Source organism: Mustela nivalis (genome assembly GCF_964662115.1).
Source record: "Mustela nivalis genome assembly, chromosome: 2".
In the NCBI taxonomy this organism is placed as follows: Eukaryota; Metazoa; Chordata; class Mammalia; order Carnivora; family Mustelidae; genus Mustela; species Mustela nivalis.
In genome coordinates, this window is record NC_139021.1 from 86,589,600 (window position 1) to 86,603,099 (window position 13,500).

Consider the following 13,500-nt stretch of genomic DNA (forward strand, 5'->3'; position numbering starts at 1 on the left):
TTTTGTATTTCTTATTACAGAAATATTACATTTAATATTAAGAAGAGCAGGTTTGCATAGGCACAGGAAGCTAGTCAGCAGACAAAACCCCTCTTCCTGCTCAGAGGTGGGATGCTGAAGTGCCTTCTTGGTTAGCTCACACTTTCTGTTCGGTGCTGGGGGGAGGGGCCAGGGCACAAGGGACATTTGAGCTGGGTGAGCCTAGCTTCCTTCCCTCAAGAGATCTGAGACTTGTTTTTCTCTTATCTCTTGTTAGAAATAAGTCAGTACACCAAACTAATTTTGCCGAAGAAATTGTCACCAGGGCTAAAATCTGGTTGGTTCTCTTAAGTCCTCATTCTGAGCTGTTTCTACTGCTACCTGTTCATCTTGCCAATCATGACATTATGCTAATTAACTGCCCTGTGGTTACTTTTTATTAGTCTTTTCCTTCTTGAGAGTTCATATGTCATAATAACAATGTAACACTTTATTCTAGCTGATTTCTAATGTTAACACAAATTGTTTAACAAACAGGCTGTTATTGCTACATTGTCAGGCATTTATGCAATCTCAACTTATATAAAATATCACTCTGTACTAGCTTTCTATTGTAGCATGGCAAATTACCACAGACTGCTTGGTTCAAAACAATACCCATTTCTGAACTCATTGTTCTGTGGGCAGATGTCTGGCAGGCTCTGCTGTCAGCCGGGCATCAGTGGCTGGGCTGTCCTCTGGAGGCCCTAGAGAAGCACCTGCTCCCAAGCTCCTTCAGCTTCTCTCAGAATTCAGATTCAGGTAGTTGTAGGACTGAGGTGCTTGCTTCCTTGCTGTTAGTTGGAAGTCATTCTTAGCTACCAGAGGCCCCCTTCTGGTAGCAGGTGTCTGTCTTCACAGCCAGCACAGGTCTACCAAATCCTTCTATGCTTTGAGTCTCTCTGACTTCTTCTGAGGGAAGTAGAGAAAATTCTACTTTTAAAGGGCATGTGATTCTGTCAGGCCTGCCTAGATAATGTTACTTTGATTAACTGATTGAACTCACTCACTAAGTGAAGTCACTTAACACTATCTGAAAAATTCCTTTTGCATTTGTAATGATACAGTCATAGGTATGATATATCATGATATTCAAAGTCTCATCCCTGGGGAATAGATCCTGTGGGGGGACATCTTAGAATTCTGCCTGTCATGATCTTCTAAGTCTATATTTCTGCTGCACTATATCATTCAGTTAGTATATATTCAAATACATATATGTACACACATAGTTTTGTAATATTATTTTATATTAATACATCACAGGTTTCTCAACAGGATTTTATAGGAGAACATAGTAGGAAATTAATAAACTAATTTTGAATGCTCAAGTTTTAAAATAGTACTAACTTTTGATATTATTCCATTTATATTGTACAGAATACATGCTTGTATATTACTATTAAATAATCTAAAACATACAGATTAGTAGCAAATTTGTGATATGTGGAAATCTGTAAATATGCTTACACATGGAAACAAAATTTGAGAGTATAAAATCGATTTGAATACAGATATACTTAATATTCCCACTAAATTTTTTAAAGGAGAAATTAATGACTAGAAAAGTACTTTTTTGTTTGTTTTACAATGCATTAGTAATATCATGAGGACTATGAGTCATGAATCAGCCTATTACTAAACTCTAAAGGGTAAACTATATTGCTATTTAACAATCTTTCATTTCTTCAGAAAGTTTACAGAAATATCGATATGTTGTCCTGAGAAAGCACACAAAAGTAATTCATTTAGTTGTTAGGAAAGACTATTTTATTTCTCTAAATGGCCTTAGTTGTAAGCTGCAAAAATGCAAATGCCATGGTTACCTCATAAATTGGGCTTCTATAATATCTGGAATTCCAGGAAAACAATAACAGGTAAGACATTAGGGCTAAATGTTTGCAATATGTTGCTTAAAACCACTCTGGGAATAAACCATAGTGGTGTATATAGCCAATTGGGAAAACCTTTTATTTTACATCTGACATTTTAGGAGTCTTCAATCATTTCCAGGATTAAAGGCATTTTTGAAACCTTAAATAGAGAAAATTTCTTCAGGATATCTCAAAAATATTGTTATAAGCCATGAATGTCTTCAGTTGTTACTTTTAGTTCAGTGATAAATTTTATCCAAATTTTTCTTTGTAACATCTTCATTGTGTTCAAAAAGTACATTTTCAGGTTTCCCTTGAAAATATAAATAAGTTTCCATGGCAAAATTTCTGAAATCTGATCTCTGTTATACATAGATCGATCATATGCTTCAGATTGTGCTTCCAAGCCTAAAAATGTCTCAAAATATACAAGAAATTCTAGAACTTTCACCTGTGTAAAGACTGGTGGAACCCAGGAGATTTAATCACTTCTAAATTAAGAGCCACTAACATTTTTTTGAGCACTCATTAAGGACCAAGGTAAGGCATAGGGTAAGGCATGATTATTTCCACCCTGTGCAAGCTAAAATGGTATGTTTGGATCTGGGATTCAAACTTGAGTCTGCATGAGTCCAGAGGACCAAACTTGAACCACTCTTCCTTACTGCCAATCTTTATGAATCATCCGTTCCCTCCTGGATCACCCTCTTGATTTCAAGTTACCCTCTTCCAGAGCCCTGCTCTTCCCCATGAGAGGCACAGGCACTGACCTTTAATGGGGTGTGCTCCTATCAGGATGTGCATTCTTAGGCACTCTAAACTGAGAACTCACTTCTCAGTGAGTTTTGAGCTGAAAGGGGAACTAAAATATGAACAGGTGGCTGGTAGTTGGAGACTACTGTACCTTTCTCTTTAAAAGCAGATAAGGTTTTCCAAAGGAATATAGTAACAATTTTAAAGTATCTGGTTCTTAGAATACAGCTTCGTCCTGATTCTGTAGGATCCATCAACCCATCAGGCAGGTTTCCATTCAATTTCTTATTTACTATTTGGTTTATTGAAGTCCACGGAAATGGACTCTGTTACGAATGCCAACACCTGCTGACTTTCAGATTGTGTAGACCTCACCGTTTTGACTTTGCTTTGTTTATGTTTCCTATTCCTGGTTGATTCTCTGCTTTGGTAATGGCTGGTGTCTTTGCCCTTTAGCTTCAGTCCTGCTGCTACCATATGGAAAGCCTGGTGACTGGCAGCTTTTGTAGAGAAAGGCAGCACCTGGGGGCTCAGAAGACCATTTTCTTCGCACAATGACTCAGTGGGGAGCTGGAACTTGGCAGCCAAGAAAGGGGCAGTGAATTTCAAAATGGTGGGATTTTTTTCAAAAGATCTTTCATAACCATTTGGAAATCTTTTTATTTGAAAAGGGCTGGGATAGAAGACTCCTCACTGTGTGTGTGTATATATATATATATGTGGAATGTGTGTATTTACCACTAGAGTCAGAAGGAGAGAGAGTGCCTTTCAAACTCTTTTGGCTTTATTTTCCTTTATGATTGTTAGTAGTTGAACTACATCTAACAGGCATTTCTTAAAACCATGTGTCATTTACATTTTTAAGTAAGCATACTTGTTTCATTATAAACAAAATGTCTATTTACAGCAGACATCTTGTAAAATGCAGAATATTCAAACACAATCAAACCTAAACCAAAATCTCAACACTCAGAGAACATTTACGTAAGCATACTTGTTTCATTATAAATGAAATGCCTATTTACTACAGACATCTTGTAAAGTGCAGAATATTCAAACACAATCAAACCTAAACCAAAATCCCAACACTCAGAGAACATTGTCTTCTAATATTTGCTATGTTTCCATTTAATACTGACTGACGCAGAAATCATTATCTTTTTAAACATATATTTTCTTAAGTTTTCCTTTCACTACATGACATATGTTAAAATATCCAGCATACTTTGAATCCAACTTCCTCTCACTGTCTTCCTCTACCTCCCCCCAGTCTAAAAAAACAAGATAAAAGAACATAACATCAACATTGTTTTCATACTATTATTAGACTAATACTTGTAAATGCCATTATTCCTTTGGCTAAAGCATTCCAGTGAGTCTCCAGTGCTTTCACCATAAGAAGGAAGCTTGTAGCAGGGTGTGGGAGGTTCTTCAAGTGCTTTTGTTTGCTCTTCACTTCATCCACCCCCTACTAGCTTTTTCTAATCTGCACCTCCAATGCCCTCTGGCAGTGACAGACATCTACAGCAGTGTACCATTCCCTGTAACATCTTCCTAACCTCTTGGTACTCTCTGCTTTTACTTCTGGGGATAATTCCCACCTGTCCTCTAAAATTCTATGCTCCCTTCTCTGGTAAATTTTCTCTGGCTATCTCTCTCTCAGAAATTGGCGTGGGTGCCTGACCCATTCTATGGCTTTTATTTTTCACATAAAAATTTATAAGAAATTTGTAATTGCTTATTTTTCTGGTTCCTTTGTTAGATTCTTGGTACTGTTGAAGGCAGAAGCTTTGTCTTATAATTGTGAAAACAGAGTTGGGTACATGAATGCTTCTTTAAACTAAAGCTATTTAAGTATTTTTTTTAAATAAAATATTTAAGAACTCTTAAAAGGTCTAATAATGAACACTCTGTAACCACTGTCCCAGTTAAGAAATTAACCAACAGTAAACCTTATTACCTCCTCTTTTCCCACTATCAAGGGGAACTACTATACTGAAATTACTATTTTTTCATTTCTTTATATTTATTTATATCTCAAATAAGGGTGGCGCATATCCCTAGATAATACATCATTCTTAAATGTTTAAAAATTTTATTAAGTGCTATCACACTGTAGCTAATAATAAAGATGATAATGATTTATCAACTACTACCCCAAAGCTTCAGATGACAGTAAGAATTCTAAGATGACCTTCAGTGATGTGTACTTCCTGTGCACATGATGCCCTTTCCCTGGAGCATGGTGGGGGTGGGGGCACTATGTATCTAATGAAATATCACTCTTGAGATTATTTATATTATGTGGCAAAGGTAAAGGGATTTTTTATATTTAATTAAAGCATAAATCAGTTGACTTTTAGTTAACCAAAAGAGTCTGTTAGGCTTGACCTAATCTGGTGAACTCTTTCAGGGCAGCTCTAAGCAGCAGACATGTTCTCCTACTACCTGGAAGAAGAAAAATAGTTATGCTATGAACTGCCTGTGGAGAGGGTGGTGTCCAGTGGTCAGGGCATCAGTCTTCTCCCTGCAAGGAACTGAATTCTGCCAACTATTTGAATGAGTTTGGAGGAGGACCAAATGAGAGCTCACCCCTCCCGACCCATTGATTTCAGCCTGCTGAAATGTTAGCAGAGGATCCAACAAAGTTGTGACTGAATTCCTAACCCAGGGAAACTGAGATAAAAAATGGGTGCTGTTCTTTCGCAACTAAATGTGTTTTAGTTTGTTATAGAGCAATAGAAAACTTGAACAGACCTTTCTTCCTCTAATTACTTTAGTGACACTTAAAATATTTTGTCTATTAAATGTTTTTCAGGAAGATTTTGTCACAAAGAGAAGGAAAGGTCTATCTATTAATAATTGGTAGTCCCAGATACCAAAAAATATTAGAATTAAAACAACAAATAAATTAAAATTATTTATTTATAAGTTTTAATTTAAATTAATTAGTTAACATACAGTGTAACAGTTTCAAATGTGCAGTACTGTTATTCAACACTTCCATACAATATCTAGTGCTCACCACAAGTGCACTCTTTAATCTCCATCACCTGTTTTACACATCCCCTGACCCACCTCCCCTTCTATAACCATTAGTTTATTCTCTATAGTTAAGAGTTGGCTTTTTGGTTTGCCTTCCTCTCTCTTAAAAAAAAAATGGGCAAAAGACATGAATAGACATTTTTCTAAAGAAAACATGAAAAGATGCTCAACTTCACACATCATCAGGGAAATACAAATCAAAAGAACAGTGAGATATCACCTCACACCTGTCAAAATGACGAAAATCAAGAACACAAGAAACAATGGATGCTGATGAGGATTCAGAGAAAAGGGAACCCTCTTTCACTGTTGGTGAATATGCAAACTGATGCAGCCATTGTGGAAAACTATGAAGGTTCCTCAAAAATTGAGAAATATAACTGTCCTACAATCCAGCAAGTATACTAGTAGGTATTTACACAAAGAATATAAAAATACTAATTCAAAGTGATGCATGCACCCTGATGTTTATAGCAGCATTATCAGTAAGTACCCAAACTATGGAAATAGCCCGCATGCCCATTGACTGATGAATGGATAAAGAAAATGTACTCTATATATACAATGGAATATTACTCAACCATAAAAAAGAATGAAATCTTGACATTTGCAATGACATGAGTAGAACTCAAGAGTGTAGTGTTAAGTGAAATAGACAGTCAGGGAAAGACAAATACCACTACAGTTTCACTCATATGTGGAATTTAAGAAACAAAACAAATGAATAAAGGGTTTTTGATTACTAACTCAATTTCTTTGTTATGGGTTTGTACAAACTTTCTATTTTTTCCTGTTTCAATTTTAGTAGTTTATTTATTTCTAGGAATTCATATATTTCTTCCAGTTTCTCTAATTTATTAACATGTATTTTTTCATAATATTCTCTTACAACTGTATTTCTGTCGTGTTGGTTGTTTTTCTTCTCTCTCATTTATGGTATTATTTATCTGGGTCCTTTCTCTTTTCTTTTGATAAGTCTTGCTAGGGGGTCATCAATTTTTTAAATTTTTTTAAAAAATAAGCTCCTGGTTTCATTGATTTGTTCTATTTATTTAATTGCTGCATCATTTATTTCTGCTCTAGTCATTATTATTTCTTTCCTTTTTCTAGCTTTAAGATTTGTTTGTTGTTCTTTTTCTAGCTCCTTTAGGTGTAAGGTGAGGTTTTTATTTGAGATTTTTCTTGCTTCTTGAGGTAGGCCTCTATTGCTATAAAATTCCTCTTAGAACCTTTTTTGCTGCATCTCGAAGTTGTTTTCATTTTCATTTGTTTCCATGTACTTGCTTATTTTTCTTTGATATCCTGATTGACCCATTCATTCTTTAGTGGCATGTTGTTTAATCTCCCTATATTTGTGGTCTTTCCAAATTTTTTCTTGTTCTTGTCTTCAAGTTTCATTGTGTTGTGGCCAGAAAAGTTGCATGGTATGATCTCAATCCTTTTGTACTGCATTTGTCACCCAATATGTCATCTCTTTTGGAGAATGTTCCACGTGCACTGATAAGAATGTGTATTCTGCTGCTTTAAGATGGAATGTTTGAAGTATATCTACTAAATCCATCTGGTGCAGTATGTCATTCTAAGCTATTGTTTTCTGATTAGATGATCTAGCCATTGCTGTGAGGGGGGTGTTAAAGTCTCCAACTATTATTGTGTTATTATTAACGAGTCTGTTTATGTTTGTTATTTTATATATTTGGGTGCTTCTAAGTCAGGGACATAAATATTTACAGTTGTTATTTCTTATTGTTGGATTGTCCCCTTTACCATTGTATAATGCCCTTCTCTGTCTCTTTTTAAAGTCTTTTTTTTTTTTAAGATTTTATTTATTTATTTGACAGACAGAGAGCACAAGTTGGCAGAGAGGCAGGCAGAGAGAGACAAGGAAGCAGGCTCCCTGCTGAGCAGAGAGTCTGATGTGGGGCTCAATCCCAGGACCCTGGACCATAACTTGAGCCGAAGGCAGAGGCTTTAACCCACTGAGCCACCCAAGTGCCCCTAAAGTCTTTGTTTTAAAATCTAGTTTGATATAAGAATTGTTCCTCTGACTTTTTAAACATCCATTTGCATGGTAAATATTTTTAAATCCCCTCACTTTCAATCTGCAGGTGTCTTTAGGTTTAAAATGAATCTCTTATAGGCAACATATAGATGGGTCTAGTTTTTTATCCATTCTGATAAACTCTGTATTTTGATTGGAGCATTTAGTCCATTTACATTCAAAGTAATTGCTGATAGATATGTATTTATTGCCATTTTATTGTTTGCTTTGTCATTGTTTCTGGAGATTTTCTCTGATCCTTTTTTATCTTTGTCACCTTTGGTCTCTCATTGCACTCAAAATGTCCCTTTAATGTTCCCTACTGGTCTGTTTAGTGGTCATGAACTCCTTTAGTTTTTGTTTGGGAAACTTTTTATCTCTCCTTATATTCTGAATGCAGTCTTGCTGGAGAGAAGATTCTTGACTGCAGATTTTTCCCATTCAGCACTTTGAATATAGCATACCACTCCTTCTGGCTTGCCAAGTTTCTGTTGAGAAATCTCCAGCTAGCCTATGGGTTTTCTCTTGTAAGTTAAGGACTTCTTTTGCCTTTCTGTTTTTAAGATTTTTCCTTCAGCACCATATTTTGCCAATTTAATAATAATATGTCTTAGTGTTGGTCTGCTTTTTTTTTTTTTTTTTTTTTTATTTCAATGGGAGTTCTCTCTGCCTCCTGGATCTGGATGTCTGTTTTCTTCCCCAGATTAGGAAAGTTTTCTGCTACTATTTCTTGAAATAACTTTTCTGCCCCCTCCCCTTTTCTCTCTCTTATTATTCTAGGGACTCCTATGATACGAATGTTATTACATTTGATGGAGTCACTGAGTTCCTTAAGTCTATTCCCGTGTTGCATAAATCTTCTTCCTGTCTTTTGTTCACCTTCATTATTTTCCCTGACTTTGTCTTCTAGGTCACTAACTTATTCCTCTGCTTCTTCCAGCCTGCTGTTCATTGCATCAAACCTATTTCCAATCTCATTTATTGTCTTCTTCATCTCTGACTGATTCTTTTTTGACTCATTTATCTCTGTGGTAAGGGTCTCATTGATGTCTTCCATGCTTTTCTCAAGTCCAGTGAGTATCCTTATGGTTGTTGCTTTCAATTCTCCATCAGGCATGTTATTTATATATGTTTCACTTAAATCTTTGGTTTTGGCTTTATCTTATTCTTTCCTTTAGGATATATTTGTCCATCTTGGCATTTTGTCTAAGTCTCTGCCTTCTTCTTCTGTGCTAGAAAAACCAGTTATGTCTCCTCCTTTTAAAAGTAATGGCCTTATGAAGAAGAGGTCTTGTAGTATCCATGGCCTGGGGTGTCATGTACTCTGCTGTTTTGCTGTGGCTGTTCTATCCTACAGAGGTTGCTGCTCTGGGTAGTGTTTGGTTCCTGGTCTGAATGGGTCAAGTTTTAACTAGGTGTGCTGTGGTCAGCTTGTGGAATGAAACTTGACACCAACTCCGCCAGAAGCCTTGTAGAACTTTCTGGTCAGGAGTTGTGGTATGGGCTGAGGCTTGTACTGGTCTTCTTTGGGAGGGACCCACTGCACAGGGACTGAGGGAAGCTTGCCTGCAAAACAAAGTCCCACCAGAGTACAGGGGGTCAGCTTGATATAAGCAACTTAGGCAAGCCAGTGTGAAGTTGTGCTGCTTCTGTGTGATTCTGTGTTTATGCTGAAGAGTGTGGGAAGAAAATGTCACTAGTCAGCTCCTTTGTTCTGGGAGAGGTGCCTTCATGAATGCTGCCTCTCAGGGATGTACTTCAAGAAAAGAGAATAATCTCCCCTCTACGTGCCCCAGGCATTCCGCAGCTCATTGTTTTCATGCTGTCTGCCCCTGGATTGTTTGCCTGCATTCTCTCCAGGAACAGTGCAGTTCTTTCCAGGCTCTATTTGAGTCAAGCCTGCTGACCTTTAAAACTTCAGGCTTTAAACCCCACTGGTTGCAAGAACTCATAAAATTCAGCTCCTTCCATTTTCCAGGCTTTGGGGAAAACGTCTCCTTATATATTTCCCTGTGTGCTTCTCTCTCTCTTGCCCTTTTCTGTGACTATGGCTTCCTCCCCTCTGTAGCACCGAAGATTCTTTTCTCCCCTAAACCTCCTCCTACTTTCACTGATGTGGCTTCTTCTCTCCCTTTTGTTTCTGGCATATTTGGGATGATTTAATAGTTATCTAGTTGTGTTCATGGGACAAAATAAATATAGGGCCATCCTATTCTGCTGTCATCTTTCAATTTTTAATACTATTATAAATAATAATTTTACACTAATTTATTGAAAATGTATCCCATGTAGGTCCAGGGCTTTGTGTCATGCCAATAATGAATTAGAAACTTAAAAAAGTTGAATCCAGGTGGAAACCAAGTCCTATTAGTCCCAAACTGGTCAAGTGTCAAGCTTTAAAATGTTGACCAATGATTGAGGGAGAGCAATGTGGTTAAGTGGAACATCTCTTTTTACCAAAAGATGTAATTTTTGTTCAGGGAAGTTACCTCAAGGAGATAAAACTTTGGAAAAATACTTGTGCTCTCCTTTTTTTTTTCTTTGATTTACTTTAATATATTAGATCCATTCCTGGAGGCTAGAACTGACTATCGAAAAAAGTGAGAGGTTATTGAAAAAATCAGCAACTTGTGGTCTTGTTATTTAGTTTCATCAGGTAAATAGTAACAAATGTACAAACAATGGGGCTTTGAGAACAGTAAGAGAATTACCATGGTTTTTGGAGGGGCAACCACCAGGCAATTCTCCAGGTATGATGGTTGTTACCTGGTAATATCAGACACGTCTCTCTATACATTTGAAATGTTGGGAGCTTCCCTCAACCTGATGGGAACAAGTTGAAATATAGGATGTTTAAAGCAGTAAGCAGCCATTTGGAAACTTTTCTGAAAACACACAAACATTCTTGCTCTTCATTTCCCTTTAATGATTTCTGTTTTTCTTTTCTTTTTTTTTTCTCATTTTTGCCTATTCTTGTTCTTAGATTGATTCATTCTTATACTTCAGTTGGTCTGTTCGTGTTTTGTCTTACTTTTGTTTTCTGTTCCTTGCCAATTCTCTTCACCTCTATCACCATTTTGATTTATTCCCTTGATTCACTGTAGCTACCTACTTCCCACCTGTGGATTCTGCCTGGTGTTTCCTCCTTTCTCATACTTTGATCAGCCTTGACATTAACCTGTAGAAAGTGAGACAGTAGGCTGCCACAACATCAAAATAAATTTTGTGATTATTGTGTATCATTTGCATTAGTTATTACTCCCTTACTAAGGAGGCAAAAGAAGTGAGGCAAAAGGAAAGTCTCTTGAAAATTGAGGCTGGAAATTGGAGACTATGGTTGGGTTCCTTCTTGAGGCCTTAGGATCTAGGACAGTGGTTCCCATCTGGCATGGTTTCTCTCCACAAGAGATATTTGACATAACTGGAAGAGGAAATGCTCTAACATCTAAAGGATAGAGCCCAGGGGTGTTACTAACAATCTTGCAATTCAGTGGACAGCACACCTCCCAATACTGAATTATCTGGCTTCATATATCAAGACTGCTAATGTTGAGGACTTTGGTCTAGGGAATACTATATTCCATTGGACTTCCTGAGGTATCTTCCCAAAGAGAAACCTTTATATCCAGGTAATCCTTTATGAACCTGTCTCTATCATAATCCTCATACTTTATAAATAACCAATCCTACTTCCCTCTGGTTTCTATTTTCATATATGTTACCTGATTACCTTATTTTAATCTTAAGTTAACTCTGGGGATGCCAGGACAATGTATTATTATGACTTAATTTAAAAAATTTTTTACAGGGTTCCTGGGTGTGTCAGTTGGTTAAGCAACTGCCTTCAGCTCAGGTTGTGATCTGGAATCCCAGGACTGAGTCTAGCATCAGTGTCCCCACTCATCAGGGAGTCTGCTTCTCCCTCTAACTCTCCCCCACTCATGCTTTCACTCTCTCTCATTCTCAATCTCAAATAAATAAATAAAATCTAAATAAAAATAAAATAAATTTACAGATGGACAAACTCAAAATCCAAAATATTAAGTAATCAAAAAATAAGGTTTTTTGAGGATTAGAACACACTATCTTTTTATTAAATAGTGTCTTGTAGTGTCCTAGTGTCTCTCTTTCAAGGCTGTCATTCATCCTTAGAGAGCCATAAAAGCCTTAGAAATAGCTTTATAAGATGGCATAGCTAACAGAATAGAATCTTGAGAGTTTTCAGGTTAATCTTAGTAGAATTGGGAGAGGGTTGGGGTCTGGGTTAAGTGACTTGAGAGAGCATCTCATCAATCTGAGTATTTCCACATTCAGGGGTTACTGAAAATAAGGTTCAAAGCAGGAAATGAAAGGAGCCTTTCCTTTTGCCTCACTAAATTAGATTTATTTTCTCTTTTTCTTTGCCTTATTAATTCTTCAAGGCATTATGATTTAAAAGGAAACCAAGAGGTCAATGAAAGTGGTGTCCCGAGAAGATGAGCCAGATGACATACCACCTTTGACCAACAAAGCATCCATCTGCCTTTTTTATTGTGCTGAGCAGTGTTGGTGTGTAGAGGAGGCATTCTTAATAGTATAGAGGTTTCCCAATAATTCTAATAATCTGCCATTGATTATTGGCAGTAGGTATAGAAAACTGGTTGAGAGTCATGGTGATAATGAGGAGCCCAGGGGCCTAAAAGAAGTGGGCTACATGTTACCCTTATTATGATCATTAGGTATTGTAGCCTCCTGAGGCTGACAAAGAAAATGAGATCATAATGGGGCACCTGGGTAGTTCAGTTGGTTAAGTATCTGGCTTTGGCTCAGGTCATTATCTCAGGGTCTTGGGATGGAGCACCACATCAGACTCCCTGCTCAGTGGGGAGTCTGCTTCTCCCTCTTACTCTGTCTGCTGCTTCCCCGGCTTGTGCTCTCTCTCTATCAAATAAATAAATAAAATCAAAAAAAAAAAAAAGAAAAGAAAAGAAAAAATGAGATCATATTGATTACTGCTATTAGAGAAAATTAACGCTCAAAGATGACCCTGTGTTTGGCAGGTGGGATGCCTTGGACTGTACAGGAATAGTAATCTGAGGGTGTAGGAAATTTCTAGCTGTGTCCCTTTGACTTTCCAGGTCTACCACTACACAGACAGGTGGCGGAATGCTGGAGCTTAACATTCAATAAAATATTTCTCTCTAGAGTGCCTAGTTAAGAACATGAGTCAATCAGGTTGTATTCCACAATTTATCTAAGCATGTTAATTCTTCAAAAAAAATCCCCAATACATAAATTTTTGTAAATTTTATGAGGAGGGAAGGCAAGTTCTTTCTGTTGTATAAGCCACCTTAAGAAAGGTTTTTGTGAAATTGTGGGCAACTTTAAATACCTTAGGGTATTATTTTTAATTGTGGTAAGTGCATATACCTGAAGGTTTATTGTGTTTTGTTTTGTCATTGACCTATGCAAGAACCATGAGAAGGAAGCTTCATCTATTTAGCCTCCCCAATAGAATATGAGTGATCACCTTGCTAACTGTCAATCTCTGAAAGCACATGTTCACTTCATTGAAAATATACTATGATAAGAAATGAACTAGCGGCTCCCAGGTGGCTCAGTGGGTTAAGCCTCTTCCTTCGGCTCAGATCATGATCTCACGGTCCTGGGATTGAGTCCCGCATCGGGCTCTCTACTGGGTGGGAAGCCTGCTTCCTTCTCTCTCTCTCTCTCTCTCTGCCTGCCTCTCTGCCTACTTGTGATCTCTCTCTGTCAAATAAATAAATAAAT

The 13,500-nt window shown here is 37.1% G+C and overlaps 1 protein-coding gene across 1 annotated transcript in view; it reads left to right on the forward strand.

Moving 5' to 3' along the window:
- The window catches only part of PXDNL (peroxidasin like), a 500,679-nt gene that overhangs the window by 222,530 nt on the left and 264,649 nt on the right, over positions 1-13,500 (forward strand). The window lies entirely within an intron of this gene.